The sequence below is a fragment of the Hibiscus syriacus genome, unplaced genomic scaffold, assembly GCF_006381635.1.
Source record: "Hibiscus syriacus cultivar Baekdansim isolate YM2019G1 unplaced genomic scaffold, ASM638163v2 tig00110579_pilon, whole genome shotgun sequence".
In the NCBI taxonomy this organism is placed as follows: domain Eukaryota; kingdom Viridiplantae; phylum Streptophyta; class Magnoliopsida; order Malvales; family Malvaceae; genus Hibiscus; species Hibiscus syriacus.
In genome coordinates, this window is record NW_024062790.1 from 331,388 (window position 1) to 357,672 (window position 26,285).

Consider the following 26,285-nt stretch of genomic DNA (forward strand, 5'->3'; position numbering starts at 1 on the left):
GTCCTATATAAATCCCAATTGGATCTTAGGTATGACCTGACCGGGAAGTCACCCCTAACCTAAACTTTAATTATTTAATTTATTTTCTATACGCACATAATTTATAAAAAAAATTAGAATTTTTTTAATATATTTTATGTAAAGTTTAATTTTTTTTCTTTACTAATAAATAAAATATCATTTTCTATACGTTATTATTTTTATCTCATTTTGATCATGCCCATAATTGTAGGAGATAAATCTGTCTGCATATTAAGTTATATAAAATGAGAAAAATAACAAAATTATCTAAAAAATTGATTGGTAGATTTGACAAATTTATTTTGATAGACGTAAAAGGTATGACATGTAAGTGTAAAAAAAAATGAGTATTGTTATTTATTACTCTCTTTGTCCCACTAAATATGTGTCTTTTGATATTTTAAATTATCTCATTCTAAATGTATTATTAGAAAAATCAATGAACAACAACACTTATATTTTTTTTCCCTTGTATGTCAAACTCTTTTACACTTATTAAAATAAATCTATCAAATTTATTAGTAACTTTTTTGGAATAATTTTATTATTTCTTTTAATTAAATATATCTCCTAAAATTATATGCATGGTGAATATAAAGCACAATTTATGAGACGGTGGATCCATTTGTTGGGTTTGTCGACCTACATAGTCAAGACATGCATGCATCTACAAACACCAAACTATTATGCCTACATATACATTAGAAATGTAAAGAGAGAAAAATAAAGTCCGATACGATTTTTTCTCGAGAAAATAATTGTCCTTGGATTCAATTTTATTCTTTTGTATTTACTTCAAAATTTGAATTGTAGACGTTCTTTAAATAATTTTACATTTCATTACATCGATAAGTAATTATATTTTATTAAGTAATATTAATATGTAATAAACTGTTTAGATTTCATTATATTATAAAAAGCAATTTGGCTTTGAACGAATGGTTTTTAATTCAAATCGACAAATTGTGCAAATGCCTAAGTAGGGCCTTTAAATTATATGATCCTAACCAATAAAATTAAAACACGTCAGCATTTTTTCTTAATTGGCATTAATTTTAAACTTAATTTTTAATTATTTATTTATTTTCATATCAACATTAAATCTCCACCTCTTCTTCAATCTCTAAACTCCCTCGTGTTCTTAACCACAATCACCGTTGGACAATGAAGTTGCTGCTGGGGTTGATGAGGGAACTTCGATAGCATTTGCACGCATAGCATCGCGTTGAACAACAAATGTATTGCTTCATCTTTAGGCAAGGCTGTTAGCCTTGGATTGACGATGTTAACCGCTTCTTCTATAGAATATACATAAAGAAATCAACGGAGAATTTCCAGTCACTGCCTTACCAGGCGGCATTGTTTAGATCCATGCTACGGTTTTACTACGCCATGATGAAAAAGAATGCTTTCCTGCTCATCACACCATCAACTCCTTGGATGTGTTGCGGAAACTATATACATATCTTAGTTCATGGCTTACGCAACCAAGAACAGCAGGGTACTTAATCAAATCATATCATCGGATTCACTTTCCAAACCCCTCTTTTTTTTTTCTTCGATAGTTGATTTTGAGTTTGACAATACAGGCATCTGCTATGACAGATGAGTTGTTCTGATTGATTTTGATTCATGGTTTTAAAGCATTGTTTAGCTCCAAACAATGCAGAAAATGTAGAAATTAAAATTAGGGGGAAAAAGGCTAAGATGAAAATTATGTGGCGGAAACCTTTGAAGAACTTTTTGTTGCTATGAATAATGAAAAAGAATGCTGAACTGCTCATCATCGTCAAACGGTGGCCATGGTAATTGTGACTATCGATGGGAGAGAGGTAAGAGGTGGAAGAAAAGAGAAATTTAATTCTAATACAGAGATAAATAAATAATTAAAAATTAAGCCTAAATTTAATGATGATCAAGAAAAAAATACTGACAAGTTTTAATTTTATGGGTTGAAACTGTATCATATCTGACAAGGAGGGTCTATAAATATTTTTTCCTTTTCCACTATTTATGGTTATTCTATTTGATTTTGCCCTTAAATAACTTGGAGTCATGTCCCCAAAAATATGCATGAAATTGTGTCCTTCAGGGACTTTTGAGGCAACGAAGCCGTGCCCTGTTCCTGCTTATACATATGTCCCACTTCAAACATGGAATCAACAATCAATGGAATATGGCAGCGTGCATATCTGCACAATATCTTCTATTTAATCACTTCTTATTTATAAACATGATCCTTATATATTTTTATTTTAAATTAACTTTTTATATATAATCTATCACCATGACATTCATTCTCTTGTCGTATTACCATGTAAATATAATTTATTTTATCACAGGTCAAATATTATACTTAAGTATGTATCACTAGGGTTTCCAAGGCTTAATCTTTAAAACCAGGAATTTAGTTTATTATTTGGATGTGACTTTAGCGCTCCACCCAAAGGCAAATATCAAACGCAATGAAAAATAAGATTTTGATTGGAGAATTAATTAAAGTTGAATCAGTTTAACTAATTGCATCCTAACTTATAGCATAATAGTAAAAAAGACCCCCAATATTTTGTCATTATTTTCTATTGTGCCTTAAAAAATGTTAGTGATTATTTTGTAACATTTTGAACTTCAATGGAAAATATGAAAATTACACAAACTTCATTGACCAATGACGTAATATACCCTTTTCTAATTTTATCTTTTCACAGTTTCTCTGACTCATACACTCCAGAAATCAACGAGTCATTCACCGTCCATGTGTTCTCTTATAATTTGCAAGATTTTGTCTTCCTGTTTAACCGCCCTGCCACCCCTTTTAACCTCTTCTGAATGACCCTTTGAAGAACTAAAAAGAAATGAAATTGTAAGCTTAAAATTCTTTAACTTTGTTTAAAAATGTTTGTTTTTTCTTAGGGTTTTGATATTTTGTTCATTTAATATAAAAAGGTTGTTTTTTTGTTTTTGTTTTTATAGTACTCATTTTCTTCGAGAAAACAATATTCTGCATACTCCAGCCAGCCAACTTATCTCTCAATCTTCCTTCATATGCTCTAAAAATTTGCAAAAGGTTTTGTGGGGGATTTGATTCCTCAACTCTTTTGAAGGAAACCGCTGGAGAGACATGGAAGCTGTTTTAAAAGCCGGAGGGATTCTTTCATTACCACCTAATCTGACCGGAACAGGAAGCCTTTTGAACCCATCCCAAGGCTTAAAGCAGAGGCTTTTTGCTTCGAAACCCTTAGGCCTTAATGGGTTAATCCCTGTCTTATAAAAGAATTCCAAGCGTTGTAGCAAAGCCAAATGGTTTATTCCCGAAAGGGAAGAATTTCATTTGCAAGGCTGAGGCTGCTGCTGCAGCTGGTGATGGTCAGCCTTTGACCGGCGAATCCGAGAAGCCGAAGTTCTTGGATATTGAGCCCGTGAAGATTATCCCACTTGGGTTAATGTTCTTTTGCATCCTCTTCAACTACACTATACTTAGGGACACAAAGGATGTGTTCGTGCTGAGATTATACCATTTTTGAAGACATGGGTTAATTTGCCTATGGCAGTTGGGTTCATGTTGTTATACACAAAGTTGGCTAATGTGTTGTCAAAGAAGGCTCTTTTCTACACCGTTATTGTTCCTTTCATAATCTTTTTTTGTTGTATCCTCTCAGCAATTACATCCACCCTGAAGCACTCGCCGACAAGCTTCTTACAGTTCTTGGACCAAGATTCCTTGGTCCTCTTGCAATTCTGAGGATTTGGAGTTTCTGTTTGTTCCATGTCATGGCTGAACTTAGGGTAGTGTGGTCATTTCTGTTCTATTTTGGGGGTTTGCTAATCAGGTGAGTTATACTATCTACATGGGATTCACTTTTGGTAGTGATTCATCTGCACGATTGTATGAGCATGTTGGTTTTGTATATTTTGATTCTGATGTTAGAAATTAGTATATCTTTAGTTAAAATATTTTGAATCTGATATGCTGGGAATATTCTTATTTGATTTCCCTTAACAAGTAAATCTCATACTAAAAGTTCGATGATGATCTTCTAATTTATTGTTACTCCTAAAAGTTCTAACTTTCAATGTCTTAATTGAATCTGCACATTTTATTTGCTCATTCATGCAGAATTCAAGCTATTATGAATTTGCCATTTGCTTCACATGTTTTGTTGTAATCTACTACTTGTGTTCTAAGCTTCTCGTTAGTCATTTCCTCTAAAAGAAAATTTTGCATCAGTTGCGAATCTGAGTGCTTAATCTGATTTTGAAATCTAAAGCTGTATTTACATACCACTGCATTTTTTGGCACAGATAACTACTGTAGAGGAAGCAAAGAGATTCTATCCTCTGTTTGGACTTGGAGCAAATGTTGCCCTCATTTTCTCTGGTCGAACTGTCAAGTACTTCTCTAATATGAGGCAAAATCTGGGTCCTGGAGTTGATGGTTGGGCCATCTCCTTAAAGGGAATGATGAGCATTGTGGTGCTGATGGGATAGCCATCTGTTTTCTGTACTGGTGGGTGAATAATTTTGTTCCCCTTCCCACACGTAGCAAGAAGAAGAGGGTAATCTATTGGCTAGCTATTCTTCATGTTTATCATATTTGTTTTTAATTTTCATAGGTTCTCTTAGGCTCCTGGATCTGCTTACTTTGATCCGAATGTTAATTTGTTTTGTTTTTATAATTGATGGTAAAAACTATGAGTAAAAAACAATTTATTTGTAGCTGCAACTGTATCATGTCACAAATAGGAGAGTTCTTCATGCTTACATTGTATATGCATTCTGAGTGAAATTGTGGGTCAAAACATATATGATACTGAGTTTCTTGTTCTTGTCAACTGGTTTGCAGGAAAAGCCTAAAATGGGAACAATGGAGAGCCTGAAATTCTTGGTGTCTTCAAGGTACATATATTTGAATTGGTGTGAGAACAAGCCATTATGTACAATTCTAATTCAATTGACTTGCAGAGATCCAAGATGACATTAAAAAATGCATCTCATCGAAGTCCTTTTCAATGAGTGATGTAACTGTTGGGGCTATCGGCAAAAGGAAAAGGGAATGGTTCTTCCATTTGAGCCACATTCCCTCACATTTGATGACATTGTATATTCTGTTGATATGCCACAGGTAACATAACGTCCCACATACGAGTACCATATACGTTCAATGGTTGGATTGAGTCTTTTTCCAGGTTAATGTAGACAAGATATATGAGAGTTTATTTGATTGAATTCAAACTTTGTAGGAAACAAGGTGTCACTCACTGAAGATAGATTGGTGCTCTTGAAGGGTGTTAGTGGTGCTCTCAGACCAGGCGTTCTCACGGCACTAATGGGCGTTAGCGGTGCTGGTAAAACCACTTTGATGGATGTGCTTGCTGGTAGAAAAACTGGTGGTTATATAGAGGGGAACATCACTGTTTCAGGTTTCCCAAAGAAGCAAGAAACATTTGCTCGTGTATCTGGATACTGTGAACAGAATGACATTCATTCTCCTCATGTCACTGTGTATGAATCCTTGCTTTATTCATCTTGGCTACGATTATCCAACGAAGTTGACACTCAAACCAGAAAGGTAAGCATTTATGAATTTCATGTCTCTTATTCAACATTGATACATATTACAGGTTTTACTAAGATAAGTAAATTGGCTATGCTTTAAGTTGAGAAGTGTTGTGTTTGATAAAACTTATTTTCTCTTTCCCCTCCATTTCCCACCGAGTAGGATTAATTGATTAAAATAAAAGCCACACATATATAACTTAGTTGAAAAGAAAAGCATTTTCTTTTACCAGCCATCTTGCTTCTAATAAAAGTTGTTTCTTGTGTTGACAATGGAGTATTTAGGCCAGTTCATCTAAACTGATATCCTGAACAACAGAGTCCAATAAGAAGAAAAAAAACATTTTCCTAGTCACTTTTGGCATGCATTTAGTTGATGGTTTTATCTCAACACATATTTTTCACATGTTCATTGAGGAAGTCATGGAGCTTGTGGGACTGAATCCATTAAGGCATGCCCTAGTTGGTATACCTGGCGTAAACGGTTTATCAACAGAGCAGCGAAAGAGGTTTACTATTGCAGTTGAGCTTGTGGCAAACCCCTCTATCATTTTCATGGATGAGCCAACTTCAGGGCTTGATGCAAGAGCAGCTGCAATTGTAATGAGAACAGTTAGGAATACAGTGGACACTGAAAGAACAGTTGTGTGTACCATCCATGAACCAAGTATCTACATATTTGAAGCGTTTGATGAGGTGAGAAACTTAAAAGCCAATTTCAAAAGAAGGGGCTGCGTTTTAGTTGGTTCTTTATCTAATAATAGCGTTACTAAGACAAAATTTGCAATCGCAGCTATTCCTTATGAAGCGGGGAGGACAAGAGATATATGTAGGGCCACTAGGACACCACTCAAAACATCTTATCAAATATTTTGAGGTGTGGTGAAATGAAAGACCACAGTTTCCAAAATTCATAAACTTATTCATATCAGGGTTCACATTAAAACTGTTCACGACACTGTAATGTTCATCTCCTCCAGGGAATTCAAGGAGTTAACAAAATCAAAGATGGATACAATCCAGCAACTTGGATGTTGGAAGTTACCACGTCAGCGCAGGAGTTATCTTTAGGAGTCGATTTTGCTGATATCTACAGAAACTCAGACCTACACAGGTAATATAAGCTATCCAGGCTCCAAATTGCAACAAAAAGGTGTAATCTGATTCAACTAATTACTTTAGTTTATCATATATAAGACATATATGTGGTCTAGTTAACTTGGTACCTTGCTACTGATGCATGCCATTTGTTCAGGAGAAACAAAGCTCTTATTGAAGATTTAAGCAAACCTGCTCCAGTTGCAAAGGAACTCTATTTCCCAACACAGTACTCTCAATCATTCTTGACTCAGTGTACAGCTTGTTTTTGGAAGCAATACTGGTCATACTGGTGCAACTCCCCGTATACTGCCGTGAGATTTCTCTTTACGACCGTCATAGTTGTGATGTTTGGGACGGTATTCTGGGACCTTGGTTCTAAAACGTAAGCTACAATACAATTCCTAAAACTCATGCTTCAATGTTGATTTTTAACAGCCAGCTTCATATGTCTAATTGTCTGCATTATAAAATTATAGGAAAAAGATTCAAGATTTGTCAAATGCAATGGGTTCAATGTAGGCTGCCGTTCTTTTCATCGGTATTCAAAACTCTGCATCTGTGCAGCCTGTTGTAGCCGTTGAAAGGACAGTGTTTTATAGAGAAAGAGCTGCCGGAATGTATTCTGCCATGCCATAAGCCATTGCACAGGTAAAGTAATTTTAACATACTTGAAACCGTCAAGAAAGTTGTACGCAAATCATAATTGATTCCACATTTTCTCATTGCAGGTTTTAATTGAGATACCTTACATCTCTGTTCAAGCTTCCGTGTATGGCATCATAGCCTATGCTGTGATCGGATTCGAATGGACCGTTGCTAAGTTCTTCTGGTATCTCTTCTTCATGTTCTTCACCTTACTTTACTTCACCTTCTACGGCATGATGGCGGTTGCTGTCACACCAAACCACTACATCGCAGCCATAGTTTCCTCAGCATTCTATGGTATATGGAATGTCTTCTCAGGATTCATCATCCCACGACCTGTAAGTTTTCAGCATCTTTTATGCGGTTCAATGAACCCACAGCACGTGATAACAGGAGATTCGAATCTCAAATCTGTTGGATGCATAAATCCCGAGGACTAAACTCGATTTCCCACTCATTTCAACTGTTGAACAATTACAGAGTATGCCAGTACGGTGGAGATGGTACTATTGGATTTGTCCGGTATCTTGGACCTTGTACGGATTGGTGGTTTCACAGTTCGGTGACATAAACGAAGTGCTTGAAGATGGCGAGGGTCAGACAGTGAAAGAGTACATAAGAAGTTATTTCGGTTTCAGGCATGATTTTCTGGGAGTAGTTGCTGCCGTTATTCTTGGTTTCGATGTACTGTTTGGAGCAATCTTTACCATGGCCATTAAGAAGTTGAATTTCCAAAGGCGTTAGAATTTTTGGTTTAACTATAATTAGTGTTTATAAAATATCCATTTTTGTAATGGTACCACCATAGTATTAGGAAACAAAATGTAATTGAAGATTTCCTTGTGTGTCAATGTCCAAATCTTTTTAAGATGTAAAAAAAATGTTATTTTATTGATTGATATGGTAACGAGATTATATTTAAAGTTCAATTTTTAATAAAATAGGTGATGGAATGTGTCGTGTATAAAGTTTAAAACATTGATAGAATGTTTCTATTATAACCTTTCCAACTTATCTTGCTGCGGTGCTAGTGATGCAGCTGTGGAGTCGACTTGACGCAGTTTTCGTACATGTGTAGTTTCCCAATCAGTCGTTAAACCAGAGCGTATGGATGACTTTTCTAAAATGACCATCATACATTGGATTACAGTCAACATCACACAGCCGGATTATTTTCCAAGCGTCTCTTTAAAAAGAATATATCATTTTATAATTAAGAGTAATCGTTTATTGTGTAATTTAGTATATATTATTGAATTTTAACTCCTTTAATAGATGTGCTAATTTGTGGGAGGGGGGGGGGGGTAAGGTAAAAGCATAATTAATGATGCGCCGACCCTCATATATCTCAATTTATTAACACAATTAATTAATTGTTCTAGATCAATCTATATATTTTATAAAATACATATATTTTTAATTAGATATTACTCCAAAATTTATTTATTTTTGAATAATTTGAAACTACTTTAAGAAAATATTCTTTTCAGATTCTTTCTAACCTGAAGATACAACTATTCAACTTATGACTCTTATAAGAACAACCTTCACTTCAACGATTTATTTTAATTTTGAGATCTATAATATAAAACTGTAATCTTAAATTTTAAATTCTAAACACTACATCTTAAAAAGTTAGTAAACTTTTTTTTGAATTAATCATTGGTATTTGATCTATTGATCGATTAATCTAGTCCGAATTTTGCAAATGTTCAATATCAGGTGACTCCCCCAATCATTTTGCTCTATTTGCCAATTCAGAGTTCGAACCTCTGACCTTACTTAAGAAATCTAGTATCTCTTTCCATTTGATTAACTATGTGTCGGTAAAATCTAGCAAATTTTGATATCAACATGTAATCGAAATTTTATAGCAAACAAAAGGAAAAATAATTTATTTGATTTATTGATCGATTAATCTAGATTAAATTATGTAAATGTCCAATATAGGGGCGACTCTCCTAACTATTTTGCTCCATTCGTAAATTTAAGATTTAAACATATGATCTTACTTAAAAAAAATATAGTATCTCATCCTATTAAATCAATTAATTATCGATAAAAATTAACAAAATTTGATATCAACATGTAACCGGAAATTTATAGCAAAGCATTGACCTGTTTTGTAGTTGGAACATTTTTAGTTAGGCAAAAAGGCCAAACGGGGCTTCATTAATAGTTAGGTTGTGGTTTGGGTGGGGGTGGGGGGGTTTGAGGCATATACAGTTAGGCAATAGGCGAAACGGGGCTTCATTAATAGTAGAACAGGCAAAAGGCCAAACGTTGTATTTTTTTTTTTTTACCGATGATGTGATATTATTTCATAATGATACATCTTAATATTTTTAAATAACGAGTGTGAATTAAAAAAAGTAGTTGAGTATTTAAACAAAAATAATAATTTAGATATTATATGTGTAATTTATCTTATCTTTTAATTAGTTGAATCGAAAAAAATGAAATTATCATTTACTAATTACTTACTATTTATTTAATTTTGTTATATTTTTATTCAACATTTCAATTTAAAATAATAAAATATATTTAATTGTAAAACGATTTTGATAATTATTAAACTAAATCATAAATTAAATACTATTCTAATATAAAAATATCTTAAACATAATGCATATTTTCAATTAATATAAGTTTAGTTTAAAAAAAAGCATGAATGATAATTATATCTTCTTCTTCTTTTTTACAAATTCTAAATCAATTATATCTTCTTTTTTACCTCTCTTTTTCCTATTTTTTAAATATTTTTTTATGTAAATGCATAATATGTATTTTTTAAACTTAATTTTAATCTAATTATATATATTAGCTTTGACATAAATATATTTTTATTTTATTCATTTTTTATATTTCAATCAAAATTTCCACTAAAACCTTTTAAATAATGGTAATTAATATTAATTAAAAATAATTAAATAAAAAATCTCAAAATTGACATATAATTAGATTAAATATAAGTTTAAAATATTTAATTTTATTTGAAATAAAAAGATGTATTAACTTTATTTTCAGAAGAGGTAATAAAAATATTGAAAGATGTATTAACTTTGTTAATATCTTTAAAAGATTTACTCATCCAAATTAGGTGTGCTACCCAGTCGGTCTGGATTAGTCGGGGCAAAGTCTTGAGAACCGGAAGAATAACAAAATAAAATATTAGTAGTCAAAATTAAGTACGTACCACTATTAAATTTAAAACTAACAATAACCAAATTAATTGATTAATATTAAATTACTCTTAACACCAACAACTAGTTGGTCTAATAGGATGAGTCATTAGATCCATAAGTAAGGTCAAAAGTTTGAATTTTAGCGTTTGCGAATGGAACAAACTGAATGGGGAGAGTTGCCCTCGCCTCTGTAGTACCTTATTCGGATTCGTGAGGTCAATAAATAGAATACCGGTGGTTATACCAAAAAAAATTAAATTGTTCTGAACGGACTTGCAATCTCAATTTCTTTGGCTCAATTGAGATTATAATTGACTATCCATAAAAAAAATGAAATTATGCCCGCACGTTTGCATGCCATGCCACTAATCAATCTTCTTTAATTAAATGAGAAAATAACCTCAGTGACCAAAAATGCCTTATAATATACGATTTTAACCAACTTTTTTTTGGATTTGCCAAAATGACCAACTAAATCGCAATGCGATCGATAATTCGCAACGCGATCTCCGGTATCGCAAATCAGTTTCCAGATTCGCAACGCGATTCTGACTACCGCATTGCGATTTTCCAAATTCGCGTTGCGATTTTCCTAATTTGCAATGCGAATACGTAAATCGCAACGCGAATTTGGAAAATCGTAATGCGATTACGTAAATCACAATGCGAAACTGACTATCACAATGCGATTTACATAGCGCCATTCGTATCCAACGCGTATTTTTTTTTCAAATTCCAAACACGAATATATTAATATATCGGAACACTGAACCGTCCACAGTATATCCCGTAATCATAACTCATAACCTAAAACCCTAAATCACAACTCAGTCTCATCTCCATCTCTCACTCTCTAAGGCGACATCTGTTCGCGTTTTGTTAGTACTATAAAATATACGCAAATAATGTGCAAGTATACACAATCGCTCAAGTAATATAATGATGAGTGAGTATCGTCTCCACAGGGATTGGGTGAAATCACAAAAGTCTAACCAAAGCAATGCAATATTCTATCTAAGTATAGTTAGTCTTGATATATACAAATGTCACGGCAATGGATATGTGTATGCTGGTGGATGCGGATTGATGGTGTGATGGTGTAGCAAATGGAAATGCAGTGGCAATGATGGATGTTTAATGTTGAGTATGGTGAAATGTTGAGGCAATGAGAAATGGTAAAGACAGTAAATAAAAAGATAAATAAAATAAGAAGAAAATAATCCTCACGTGACAAGCTTCCAATGAAATGAATGGTAAGGATTGGTCTAAGGTTGCTAAACTTATTTCTCAAGTATATTTAAGCTATCTTGTCTTTACTTACTCGATAGGGCTTTCCTAAGGTGTTCAAAAGAACCTAACAGAATAGGATGCCAAGGCATCTGCTCTCACTCAACGATGTTGGACAGCCTACCCTATTAATAAAGACACCATTTTTAGTCGTTGAAATCCTATCCTAGTCTCTTCTGAGATCTAAGGGATTAAGTTATAATATTCCTAGGCCGGTTCAAAGCCCCTTGAAAATACCATAACCCGTTGCTTATGAGGATCTTATCTTGCGTTTCTTTCGAATACTTACAAGTATTTTTAGCTTAGGATTTTTCCGAATACCTAACCTTCATCTAAGAGATGGACATTTCCATGCCTCTTACAAGCCTAGATGGTGAAACATTCATAAGCAAAGCAAATAAAGAACCCAAAATAAACTTAAATATACCCTAAAAATAAAGTTTAAACAATCGTTCAACCAACCACCACCAAATACGTTAGTTCATGGTGGGGTTCGAAATATCCAAACACAAAGTCATGAAAATATTCGTTCCAACAACCCACAAATTAATAGAAAAATAGCAGCAAAAGGGAAGTGAGAAGAAGCCTTCGACGCGTCACCGGAGGTCTCCTCTCGGCCACCACGAACCACCTAGCTCGCTAGCTCCTTCCGGCGCCTAGCTTGCCACTCCTTGGAGCTTTATCAATGGAGGAATATCCCAAGGAAGAAGAAATAAAAATGTGATTTTTTCTGCTCTATGCGTGTGCTCTCCGTCCCCCTTTTCTTCTCTCCCATGAGGTGTCATATATAATAAAAATATCTAGGGGTAATGATGAGGTTGTTGGGTGCAAAATACCCCTCATACCCCTAGAATCACATGTTGTGCATGAACCTTATCCTCCAAGTGGCAGTGGTCCTTTGGCAGCTCTAGCAGGCGGTTACAGCAGTCTTTCACTTGCAGAGACAGCTGTCCAGTGCCAGCTATCCTTATGCAGAAATATCTTTTTGTCTTTTTCTGCGCCAGAAATGCCAAAGCATTTAAATCCGCTTTAGCAACGTGTGATGCCGCGGCATTACTTCCCAAAGAATCCTTTTTCTTGCTATTCCCTACACACCATAGACAAACTGCACATTTCCCTCAAACATCACCATTAAGAAATAAAATAGCACAACCACCACAAATGCAACTATATGCAACTACATGATCCTAAAATAACTAAAATGAGCTTTTAAACAAACAATAACTTAAGTAAAAAAGGCTTTAAAAGTAGCCTTTTTAGGAAGTTAACACACCCCCAAACTTAAGCTATTGCTTGTCCTCAAGCAATGGATAGCAGTTACATAAGCATAATGTCATGGCAAAGTTCGATAGTAAGACAGTAGGACAAAATTGAATTTCAACCCTCAGAACGATAGGCTTCAACATGCTAGACTTATCAAGAATTCAAGTACTTTTCCCTAGGTCAAAATACTTTGTGGTAGTGTGTGTGCGTGATTGTATCCAATCTATACTTAGCGAATTTAGACAATTTCTAATCAAGTCCCCTATTTTTTGTCAAGGCATTTACTTATCATTAAGCACATTTTTACTCCTTTTTTTTTTAATTTTTTTTGAACTGTTACGAAGGGAGTCAGCTCATCACACCTACTCTCCCACACTCTAGATGAAAGGGAGCATACCTTCCATCCCCGAGCTAGTTAAGTAGAGTCATCCCGTGACTTCTTTCATTCACTCATATGCACAAGGCTTCCATTTATTAAAGAAAGTTCCAGGAAATGCCACGGCAAAGAGGAGTTTCCCTCTACAGCTATGCTTAAGCATTTATTCACAGTTTCATTTCTAAGGGAGTTTGTTTTTGATTTTTCTTTTAAACACCATACTACATTTCAATGCCAAGACTAACTAAAGTTCCTTCATAAAAATTTCCTAAATTTTCTAAGTATAGAAAACATACAAATCGTGTAAATATTTTCACAAAGCATCAAGCCCTAGAGTGAGTTCTATCATTCTCAACAGTCATTTACATTCAGATTCTAGCCTAACAAAATTATCATAATCGGGTATCCTCAAAACATTTCATCTAACTGTCCTACCATTTACTGATGCCATGGCATAATACTATGCTAATGCTATCATGCATATGACTTACCAAGAACAATACCTCCCCCAAACTTAAGGGAAGCATTGTCCTCAATACTTTAAAGAGAACTAAACTAACTATAAAATATATGTTATGCAATGAAATGCAACTAAATGAAAATGGATGCAAGAGAGGTACCTCAATGTTTACGTGGTGGTGCTTTGGAGGTGCTAGCAGCTCCTCGTCGGGTGCGTTTTCGGATAGGTGCTGGGCTGGACTCGGAAGAAGTGGAGTAATAGTGCGCAATGCGTCCAGCCGTGGTCTTGGTGCGGCGACCACTACGTTGTGCATGAGAAGGATTGGGTGCTGGGACAGGGCTGGGTGTTTCTTCGACAGGGACAGTGGGCGGATATTCAGGAGTCTCGGACCGGTGTGTATCAGGAGTAGGGTCAGCAGCAGCAGGATCGGGTACATCGTGCTCAGGATCTGGAGATGCCTCGGCAATGAATGCCGGCAGAATTTCGTCTGGGAAACCAGAGAAATTCTGTTGACCGTGGGGAATAATTTCTTGAAATAACGATTCCACCATAACATCTCTATGCTTCACGTATCCAAAGAAATTACGGATGTCACCGTGTAAAGCATGCAGTTGAGCTTGAGTATGCGTCACAGCTTCCTCGAGAGCAAGTAACCTTGCCTCGGCATTCGATTCTGTAGTACCTGCAGATTGCTCATGAACAGGGTCTTTAGACTTGGGATTTTCAAGTCCCAACAATAGTGAAAGTCTAGCCCTAGTGATGCCGGATAATCCAGGTAAAATTTCATCAAAAGAATTTTCCTCAACCTTTTTCTTGCGACATAAAGCGGTAATTAAATTAGGAAACACCAAAGCACTTGCCTTTTTACCCAAACAGTCATGAACTTGCTGAACAATAATACGACCCACATCGATCGGATGGGATACTATCATAGAATGTAAAAGCAATATGCGTGAAAGTGATACCGTAGTGTTGTGGGAAGAAGGCATTAGTTTATGCTTGAGAAAGTGATTCCATAACTTTGCGCGCGGCTAAAGACGTTCTCGGTTGACCGAGTATCTACTCGTTTGTCGTCCATTCCACTCAGTGTTTTCAAAACAAAGGTCCTCCAAGATCCCATCGTATGTATTGCTATCGGTTTCCTCTTCGAACATGGCATGGCCGTCTACTACCTCCTGTAAATGAAAATAACGATTAATAACAGTGGATGTAAAACGGATTTGCTTACCTCGAATGAAGATGAAGTGTTGATTGGGCTTGGAAATGTTCGCATAGAACTCCTTAACTAATGAGGCGTTCATCGAACCAGGATGACGGGCAAACTTCTGCCACTTGAGCGGCATCACGATGTCCATAACATCCGGTCAAAAACCACCATCGATTTCCTTGGTAAAAATAAATCCCAACTCAAAAAAGAGTTTTCGGTTCTTAAGTTTTGGAACCGAGCCTTGGCCTCATCGTTCTCAAACTGTTGTCAAGCGGTCGTGTCGGTTGGAGCTGGTCTTGAGCGCACCATTTTCAGTGTTTTTGAAATAAGAAAAATGAAAAAGGAAGAAGCTTTTGAAAGCTTTAAAAACTTGGATGTATTTCGACTATGGAGAGAATAAGGGAAGAAGATGAGTAAAAGAGAGAGAAAAAGTAAAAGTTAACATGAAAGAGAAAAAATGAATAAAGAAAAAGAAAAAGTTAAAAATTTGGGAGGGAAAAGGGGTGATAGAACGGTTAAGAGATGAATTAGTGGGTGGGGGGTTGTGCATGTATAGGGAAGGAAAAAAAATTGCCAAAAGGTAATGATGGTGATAGAACAAGTCTGTGGAAAGAGAAAAAGAAATGTCAGAAATTAAATTAAATAAAAAGAAACAAATCAAAAGAATATCTCTCCAATTAATGCTCTGTCCTTTCCTCCCTTTGGTAACCGCTCCTTGTACGGTTTGCAGCAATGTGGTCTCTACAAATCAGATCAAAAATTAATTACAAAATAAAATAAAAAAAAACTTGAATGTTAAATTTTATTTATGCACAGACACAAATTCAATGCCGAGGCATCGAATTTTGGTTCTCCTCTGAGCACGCTTCAGTATCGTGCAGCCGTAACACGTCCTTGTTGTGCGGTGGTGGAATTCCATTGTAGGCTTTCAGACGCTAGCCATTGACCTTGAAGATCTTCCCATTGTCTATTCTCTTGATGTCAACAGCTCCATGGGGATAGACATAATGCACCTCAAATGGCCCTGACCATCGAGATTTTAGCTTCCCAGGAAAGAGTTTAAGTCTGGAGTTGTAAAGCAAGACTTGGTGCCCCACATGAAAATGTCTTGGCATCAGTTTTTGGTCATGCCACTTCTTGGTTTTCTCCTTGTATATCCGAGCATTCTCATATGCTTGTGCTCTAAACTCTTCCATTTCATTAAGTTCTAATAATCTTTGCTCCCCAGCTAGTTGAGCATCGAAATTCAATCGCTTGATAGCCCAATAAGCTTTATGTTCAAGCTCAACCGGGAGATGAAAAGCTTTACCATACACTAACTTGAAGGGTAACATCCTCAAAGGAGTTTTGAATGCTGTTCTGTACGCCCAAAGTGCTTCATCCAACTTTGGCGACCAATCCTTTCGCTTTGGGTTCACCACTTTCTCTAAAATCTGTTTGATCTCTCGATTAGATATCTCAGCTTGGCCATTTGTCTGCGGATGATATGCCATGTAAATCTTGTGTCGAACTCCATATCTCAGCAATGCCTTGGCAATCAACTTGTTATCAAAATGGGTTCCTTCATCACTGATGATAGCACGAGGTACTCCAAACCCAGTGAAAATATACTTGTGCAAAAACTTGAGTACGGTCTTGGAGTCATTCTTTGAAGTTGCTATTGCTTCCACCCACTTTGACACATAATCCACAGCAAGCAATATATATAATTTTCCTTCAGAATATGGGAATGGTCCCATAGAATCAATGCCCCACACATCAAACAACTCTATCTCCAAAATATTTTGCAGCGGCATCTCATGTCGTCTGGAGATGTTTCCAGTCCGTTGGCATTGATCACATCCTTTGTAAAATGCTTGGGCATCTCTAAACAAAGTTGGCCAGTAAAGGCCTGATTGCAGGACCTTAGCAGCAGTCCTTGCTCCACCAAAATGGCCTCCACTTGGGGCCGAATGACAATGGTACAAAATATAACTTTGCTCATCTTCAGGTACACATCGTCTAATGAGCTGATCGGCACAATGTTTGAATAGATATGACTCATCCCAAAAATAGTGCCTTGCATCGTGCTTGAACTTCTTTTTAGCCTGACTATTCAAATCAAAAGGCACAATTCCACTAACAAGAAAATTACCAAGGTCAGCGTACCACGGGATTGCCGCGGTATATAAAATTTTCTCATCAGGAAATTCCTCTTGGATATCTACAGTGTCATGGCATTCAGAATTGTTCTCTAGCCTAGATAAGTGATCAGCAACTTGATTTTCAGTTTCTTTTCTATCTACCACCTCTAAGTCAAATTCTTGCAAAAGTAAGATCCACCTAATAAGTATAGGCTTGGCATCCTTTTTGTTCACTAAGTATTTTATAGCCGAATGATCAGTGTGAACAATAACTTTAGTGCCTATTAGATAAGGTCTAAATTTATCAAAAACAAATACTACGACAAGTAATTCTTTCTCAGTGGTGGTGTAGTTCAATTGTGCTTCATTTAAAGTGCGGCTAGAGTAATAAATAACATGAAAGATTTTACCTCGGCATTGCCCCAAAACAGCTCCTACGGCATAATCGCTTGCATCACACATCAGCTCAAATGGTGATGTCCAGTCTGGAGGGACTACAATGGGTGCCGAGATCAGTTGTTGCTTTAGCTCAGTAAACGTGCCGAGGCATAATTCGTCAAACACAAAGGGTTGGTTTTGTTAAAGCAATGTGCACAAGGGTTTAGAAATCTTTGATAAACCTTATATAGAATCCAGCATGTCCAAGAAAACTTCTTATTTCCTTGACCGAAGTTGGTGGTGGCAATTTTTCAATCACTTCAATATTTGCCTTGTCCACCTCAATACCCTTGTGTGAAATTTTGTGGCCTAATACAATACCTTCAGTCACCATGAAGTGACATTTTTCCCAGTTTAAGACCAACTCAGCCTCCTCGCATCTCTTGAGAACTTTTGCTAAATTTCCGAGGCATCGTTCAAAGTCGTCCCCACAAATAGAAAAGTCGTCCATGAAGATCTCCAGAAAAGCCTCAACCATATCTGAAAATATAGCTTGCATACAGCGCTGAAACGTTGCCGGGGCATTACAGAGTCCAAAAGGCATCCTCCTAAAGGCAAAAGTGCCATAGGGACAAGTAAATGTAGTCTTCTCCTGGTCCTCTGGTACGATGGCAATTTGATTGTACCCCGAGTACCCATCCAAAAAGCAATAGAATATTTTGCCGGCCAATCGATCCAACATTTAGTCGATGAAAGGTAGAGGAAAGTGGTCATTCTTCGTAGCTTTGTTGAGTTTTCTATAGTCCATACATATCCTCCCTCCGGTCACAGTGCGAGTGGGTAATAGCTCATTATCCTCATTCGTAACCACCGTCGTGCCTCCTTTCTTCGGAACACATTAGACAGGGCTCACCCATGAGCTATTAGAGATAGGGTAGATCACTCCAGCATCAAGCCATTTCAGAATTTCTTTCATCACCACTTGCTTCATAATAGGGTTGAGTCTTCTTTGTGGTTCAATTGAATTGCCGTGGCAATCTTCTAGCAGAATCTTATGCATGCAGATCGTGGGACTAATGCCTTTCAAATCGGCCATAGTCCAACCAATTACTTTCTTATGCTGCATCAAAACACTTAACAAACTTTGCTCTTGGTTAGCAGTAAGGTTAGCGGAAATAATCACCGGTAAAGTCTCATCGCTACCTAAGTAAACATATTTAAGATGCCCTGGCAAAGTCTTAAGCTCTAGATTGGGTGCATACAATAATGAAGGCTTAGGAGAAATGAATTCATCAAAATTCAGAGGTTCAAAATTTATACCTGATCTAACTTGTACTAAGCTAGATTGCTCCTCCAAAATTGGAAAGTCGTCGGACTCAACTAAGCTTTCATCATCCACCCAATATTCATTTTCTGCTAGCTGAATGAAGTTGTTCTGGAAAAGATGTTCAGTCTCTTCTTCAATCACTGAGTTCAATTCAGAAATGCCTTGGCATTCTTCAGTGTCATCAACATATTTGAGCATTCTTCAATCCCTGATCAGCCACTCTCATGGTGAGTTCACCTTTTTCACAGTCTATCAAGATACGTCCAGTGGCTAGGAAAGGTCTTCCCAGAATGATTGGTGCCTTGGCATCAACTTCGCAGTCCAGAATTAAGAAGTCGACTGGAAACACAAACTTGTCCACCCTTACTATGACATCCTCGACTCTCCCTTCAGGTTTAACATGGGATTTTTCGGCAAGTTGTAAAATAACTGAGGTGGGTCTTGCATCTCCTATGCCAAGCTTCAAGAATATCGATTTCGGCATTAAGTTGACACTTGAACCAAGATCACATAAAGCCTTTCCAACGAAGTTAGCTCCAATTGAACAATGAATAATGAAGCTGCCCGGATCATTTCTCTTTGGCGGCAACTTACTCAATGAAGAACAAAATTCTGTTGCCGTGGCAACAATCTCTACTTTCCTCTTCTTGGTACAGTTGTCCTTCAGAAATTTGGCATACATCGACATCTGTTCAACAGCTTCCAAGAGAGGTATATTGATATGGAGTTAATCAAGAATGTCTACGAACTTCTTGAATTGAACTTCATCATTGTGCTTCTTCAATCTTTGCGGGAAGGGTGGGGGAGGTCTAGCTTCCTTAGCTGTAGGAATAGAATTTTCTTTTGCCTTGGCATCAGAATCTGGTACCTTGGCAGAATCCTCCTCCTTGTCCTTCTCAGAAACTCTATCATCTTGTAATTCAGCTTCAGTAGTGGGATTAGAATCATCTTGTTGTGGCCCACTATCATTGACTTGTCGATTGATTTGTGTTCCACTCCTAAGAGTTAACACATTGCAATGTTCTTTTCCAGGCCCTTTAGTGACTTCAGTATCACTTGGCAAACGTCCTTGCTGACGCTCTTGCAATGCCGTAGCAATCTGACCAACTTGACCTTCCAAAGCTCTCAGAGACGAGCTATGGCTTTGAAGTAAGACGCCTTGACTATGAAGTAAAGCTCCTTGATTCTTAATTGAAGTAGAATGGTCTTGCAGCATTGTCTTTGTAGTAGATATGAATTCTTGAATTGTAGCTTCTAAGGAACTTATGCTCACTGAAGATGAAGCTCCTTTGTTACCATTATGCCATGGCATATCATTTTGGTAACTTTGAGGCTCATTGTGATTCTGCTGCCTAGTAGGTTGATTAGCATTGTGGGCTCCTTGATTTCCCCATGAAAAATTAGGATGCTGATGCCATCCGACATTATAAGTGTTTGAGTAAGGATTGTTGCTGCCTCGATTGTAATTGCCTACAAAGTTGATGGACTCATGGTTGGTTGGGCATTCGCTCTCGTGATGATTGCCTTGGCATAACAGACATGCCAGACTAGTTGTTTTCACTTCCTTCACATCAGTGGAACATTGTAAGTTCTTCAACATATTAGTAATAACGGAGAGTTGAGCGGACACCGAATCTTTGGCTTCTAACTCGAATGCTCCAGGTGCTCTCCTCCCACTCCCAAGTCTTGAGGAAGGAAATTGATAATCATTGTTAGCAATTCTGTTCAAGATAGCAAACGCCTCCGTAGGTGATTTGTCCAGCAATGTCCCATTTGCCGAGGCATCCAATAACATCCTCGTGGGTGCATTGACTCCATTATAGAACATGACTACTTGAGTCCAATCATGAAAACCATGATTTGAACACTTTCGAAGCAAACTCTTGTAACGATCCCAACACTCATACATGGATTCGTCGTCGCCCTGGCGAAAAGATGATATTTCATTCCTTAGTTGCGTATTCATGTTTGGTGGGTTGTACCTCAATAAGAAACTCTTGCAAAGATCAGCCCATGATTCCATCAAACCGGCTGGTACACCACTCAACCAAGCCCTTTCTCGGTCACGCAATGAATACGGAAAAAGCTTTAATTTCAGAAAATCCTCATGTACTCCTTCTTGGCGGAAAGAATCACAAACTTCCAGAAAATTACGAATATGCTGCCTGGCATCTTCAGTTGGCATACCCCCAAATTGCCCAATGGAATTCAACATGTTGAACATGACTGGTTTCAGCTCGAAATATGCAGCTTGAATTTCGGGTGCCACAATCCCATGATTCAGATCATCCAGCATCGGATTTAAATGATCTCGAATAACACGAGGCCTGATAGCAGGTTCAGTATTGTTTAATACCGCGGCATTCTGATTTCCGTCATCTTGACCAATGCCTTGGTTTCCAATCTGATACATATTTCCTTGAGCACATCTTCTTCTTCTAAAGAGTCTTTCAATCTCAGGTTCTATTGGTTCCAAAGGCTCTTCAGAATTTCTTCTAGGCATACACTAAATAAACCTGAAAAATAAAACAAAATATCAAGTAAACTATACAAAAAAATAAAAATGCAAAACAAAATAAAATGCTCTGGCAAAACTAAATAACTTCAGGCTGCCAATCCCCGGTAACGACGCCAAAAACTTGTTCGTGTTTTGTGAGTACTATAAAATATACGCAAATAATGTGCAAGTATACACAATCGCTCAAGTAATATAATGATGAGTGAGTATCGTCTCCACAGGGATTGGGTGAAATCACAAAATTCTAACCAAATCAATGCAATATTCTATCTAAGTATAGTTAGTCTTGATATATACAAATGTCACGGCAATGGATATGTGTATGCTGGTGGATGCGGATTTATGGTGTGATAGTGTAGCAAATGGAAATGCAGTGGCAATGATGGATGTTTAATGTTGAGTATGGTGAAATGTTGAGGCAATGAGAAATGGTAAAGACATTAAATAAAAAGATAAATAAAATAAGAAGAAAATAATCCTCACGTGACAAGCTTCCAATGAAATGAATGGTAAGGATTGGTCTAAGGTTGCTAAACTTATTTCTCAAGTATATTTAAGCTATCTTGTCTTTACTTACTCGACAGGGCTTTCCTAAGGTGTTCAAAAGAACCTAATAGAATAGGATGCCAAGGCATCTGCTCTCACTCAACGATGTTGGACAGCCTACCCTATTGATAAAGATACCCTTTTTAGTTGTTGAAATCCTATCCTAGTCTCTTCCGAGATCTAAGGGATTAAGTTATAATATTCCTAGGCCGATTCAAAGCCCCTTGAAAATACCATAACCCATTGCTTATGAGGATCTTATCTTGCGTTTCTTCCGAATACTTACAAGTATTTTTAGCTTAGGATTCTTCCGAATACCTAACCTTCATCTAAGAGATGGACATTTCCATGCCTGTTACAAGCCTAGATGGTGAAGCATTCATAAGCAAAGCAAATAAAGAACCCAAAATAAACTTAAATATACCCTAAAAATAAAGTTTAAACAACCGTTCAACCAACCACCACCAAATAAGTTAGTTCATGGTGGGGTTCGAAATATCCAAACACAAAATCATGAAAATATTCGTTCCAACAACCCACAAATTAATAGAAAAATAGCAGCAAAAGGAAAGTGAGAAGAAGCCTTCGACACGCCACCGGAGGTCTCCTCTCGGCCACCACGAACCACCTAGCTCGCTAGCTCCTTCCGGCGCCTAGCTTGCCACTCCTTGGAGCTTTATCAATGGAGGAATATCCCAAGGAAGAAGAAATAAAAATGTGATTTTTTCTGCTCTATGCGTGTGCTCTCCGTCCCCCTTTTCTTCTCTCCCATGAGGTGTCATATATAATAAAAATATCTAGGGGTAATGATGAGGTTGTTGGGTGCAAAATACCCCTCATACCCCTAGAATCACATGTTGTGCATGAACCTTATCCTCCAAGTGGCAGTGGTCCTTTGGCAGCTCTGGCAGGCGGTTACAGCAGTCCTTCACGTGCAGAGACAGCTGTCCAGTGCCAGCTGTCCTTATGCAGAAATATCTTTTTGTCTTTTTCTGCGCCAGAAATGCCAAAGCATTTAAATCTGCTTTAGCAACGTGTGATGCCACGACATTACTTCCCAAAGAATCCTTTTTCTTGCTATTCCCTGCACACCATAGACAAACTGCACCTTTCCCTCAAACAACACCATTAAGAAATAAAATAGCACAACCACCACAAATGCAACTATATGCAACTACATGGTCCTAAAATGACTAAAATAAGCTTTTAAACAAACAATAACTTAAGTGAAAAAGGCTTTAAAAGTAGCCTTTTTAGGAAGTTAACAACATCCGTCTCCATCTCCGATGAAATCAGTCCCCATCTCCGATGATATCAGTCTCCATCTCCGATGAAATCATTCACGGTCAGAAATGGAAAATCAACCAAATCAACCACCGAGGGTTAGTTTTTTTAATTATTTTTATTTTGAAAATTTTGCATTATTATTAGGTTTTTCATATTGAAATTGATGATAAGTTTACTGGTATTTTCAATAATAGATTAACCATTTCACTTAGATTGCTTATTATATTCATTCGATTGCTGTCAATACTGCTAAACTGTTTAGTCTTTAACCCTGTGAAGTTAGTATTTGTCTTTGTTTTGTCTTTTGGTTGAAGTAATGCAATCCATTCAAGTTTCTTTCAATTTTAGTATTTGAAATCGAGAATGACTATCGCAATGCGATTCCGTCGTTGCGATTTTCATTTCGCATTGCGATAGTCAAATTCGCGTTGCGATAGTCATTTTCGTGTTGCGATTTTCATTTTCGTGTTGCGATTTTCATTTTCGTGTTGCGATTTTAAGTTTCAGAAACTATTCTTCTTCTGCAAATTGAAACTTGAATGAATTGCATTACTTCAACCAAAAAACAAAGACAAATACTAAATTCACAGTGTTGCAAATTTAAGTTTGAAGAATAAACTACTACTCTTTATGTTTATTGTTCTTGTTATATCTTCAAAGTGTAGTTTTTGGTATATCTAACTTGGTATGTTTATTGTTTTTGCAGAACTTTTATTCGACTCAATTGACCTTAAGAAATAAAGTAAGCCTGGCCAAAACAATTGCGTCGAAGCTTTCATCTGCACAAAGAAAAATATTTGAGGATACTTGCTTCGGGCCATGGCTGAAAGTATAACATCCGGGTGGAGATGCTATGTTGACCCATATGTTTCTTCGAACCATGATTAGCGATCTACCAGAGGCTATACAACGTCGTGATGAAGAGATATGATTTGATTTTCTACCGGCGTATACGTGTTTTGGGCGGGAAGAGTTTTGCTTAATCACCGGTCTACGCTTCGAACACGATGATGTAGATCGGTACACTAGACATATTACCCGCCTATCATGGTTTTCCTGGGTTTTTCCTGAGCTGTCGAATTTACACGTGGAAGACTTGACGAGATTATTGAATAAGAAAGATGGTTTTACTCGGATGGATGACGTCGATGTTGTCCGAGTATGCCTTCTAATACTTTTGCAAGCCGGTTTTTTAGGCAGAGAGGCCTGACAACCTATTCCTAATGATCTAATTAAATTGGTAGAGGACCTAAATGCATGGAAACTGTTTCCGTGGGGTTCGTATCTATGGAGAGCTACATGGAATAAGTTATCGTCTGCCTTTGATGATCGGAAAAGTTTGCGTGGCGATGGTTCCAAATACACTTTGTCAGGCTTTATTTGGGCATTTAAGGTAATGATTTTTATATAATGTTTCTAAAATTATAATTAATTCTTTAACAATTACTAATGTTTGTTATTATATTATTTGTAGATTTGAATATTTGAGGCATTTTCCGCCATGCAGACATATGCATTAAAAACGTCTAATGATATTCCTAGGGCTATTTCCTGGAAGAGGAAACGGCCCTTGCAGCAATGGGAAGATTTACTACCGTATACTACAATAAATAATGTAAGTTAACACAAATACTACCATATGTTTATAAACAAGTTATTACTAGTACACGTTTAACTTTGTTTGAGCTTTTATATTGTTAGGAGGCCAACACTCCATTACAGAGGCTGACACCCACGGAAGCTAAGCTTGCCACTGATTGGTGGCAAGCTAGTAAGAGTTTTTTTGATGGCACGAATGATGATCAGCTACCACTTCGAGAGCCATCACCTCACCCAGAGCCATCACCTGATCGACCCGAATATACACCTCCACAACGAGAGTCATCACCTATTCTATCACATCATCGAGCCTCTTCTCCACCATCACCTCATGATAGGCGACCGGCAAAGATGCCACGACATTTATCTCCCTGTTCTCCACCTCCACCTCCACGGGATGAGTTAGGGGAGTTACGTAATGAGGTCAATGCCTTGCGTGAGGAGGTCGGTACTTTACGCGATGATAATGGTGCATGGCGTGTTAAGGTGTCTACTTTACGTGGTGAGGTAGCAGCTCTACGTGAGATTGTAGCATCGTTGCAGAACGAGGTTCATACTCTACGCAACGAGGTAAGTTTAATATTTTTTATATTTAACTTGATGATAAATTTACTCGTAATTTCACTTAGATTGCTTAGTAAATTCATTCGGTTACTGCCAATACTGTTTAACTGTTTATTCTTTAACCCTGTGAAGTTAGTATTTGTTTTTGGTTGTCTTTTGGTTGAAGTAATGCAATCCATTCAAGTTTCAATTTGTAGAAGAAGAATAGTTTACTATCGCAATGCGAAAATGACTATCGCAACGCGAAAATGACTATTGCAACGAGAGAATCACAATGCAAAATGAAAATCGCATTGCGATTCTCTCGTTGCAATAGTCAAATTCGCATTGCGATAGTAATTTTTGCATTGCGATAGTCATTTTCGCGTTGCGATAGTCATTTTCGCGTTGCGATTTTAAGTTTCAGATTCTATTCTTCTTCTGCAAATTGAAACTTGAATGAATTGCATTACTTCAACCAAAAGACAAATACTAACTTCACAGTGTTGAAAATTTAAGTTTCAAGAATAAACTACTACTCTTTATGTTGTCATTGAACCTGCACTAAACCTATATGTTGTCATTTTAAATGTTTATATAAGTGTTTACTTCTGGAATGTTATCTGATGCATTTTGTGAACAATGATATAATAATGACTTGGGTGAATACCGTGCAAGTTTGAAATATATTTGTCTTTGTTTTCACTGTTTAATATCATGTCTGTTTATTTACTGATTTATGTACTAATTTATTTTTAGCGGCCCGCTAAGGTGGATGCTCTACGTCGGGTTTTTCTTGTAAGATGGAGTTCACGCATCAGACGGCGTGCACGTGCCATTACGTCTCCGTTCACCCCAATAGT

The 26,285-nt window shown here is 36.8% G+C and overlaps 1 long non-coding RNA gene and 1 pseudogene across 1 annotated transcript; both read left to right on the top strand.

Annotated features, from left to right (window-relative positions):
• The first annotated feature begins 3,468 nt into the window (after window positions 1-3,468).
• LOC120133408 lies at window positions 3,469-4,923 on the top strand. Its single transcript, XR_005517098.1, has 3 exons — window positions 3,469-3,851; window positions 4,324-4,577; window positions 4,865-4,923. It is a non-coding gene; the product is annotated as an uncharacterized LOC120133408 (long non-coding RNA).
• A 76-nt stretch (window positions 4,924-4,999) lies between these two features.
• Window positions 5,000-8,067, top strand: LOC120133407 (annotated as a pseudogene).
• The last annotated feature ends 18,218 nt before the right edge of the window (window positions 8,068-26,285 follow it).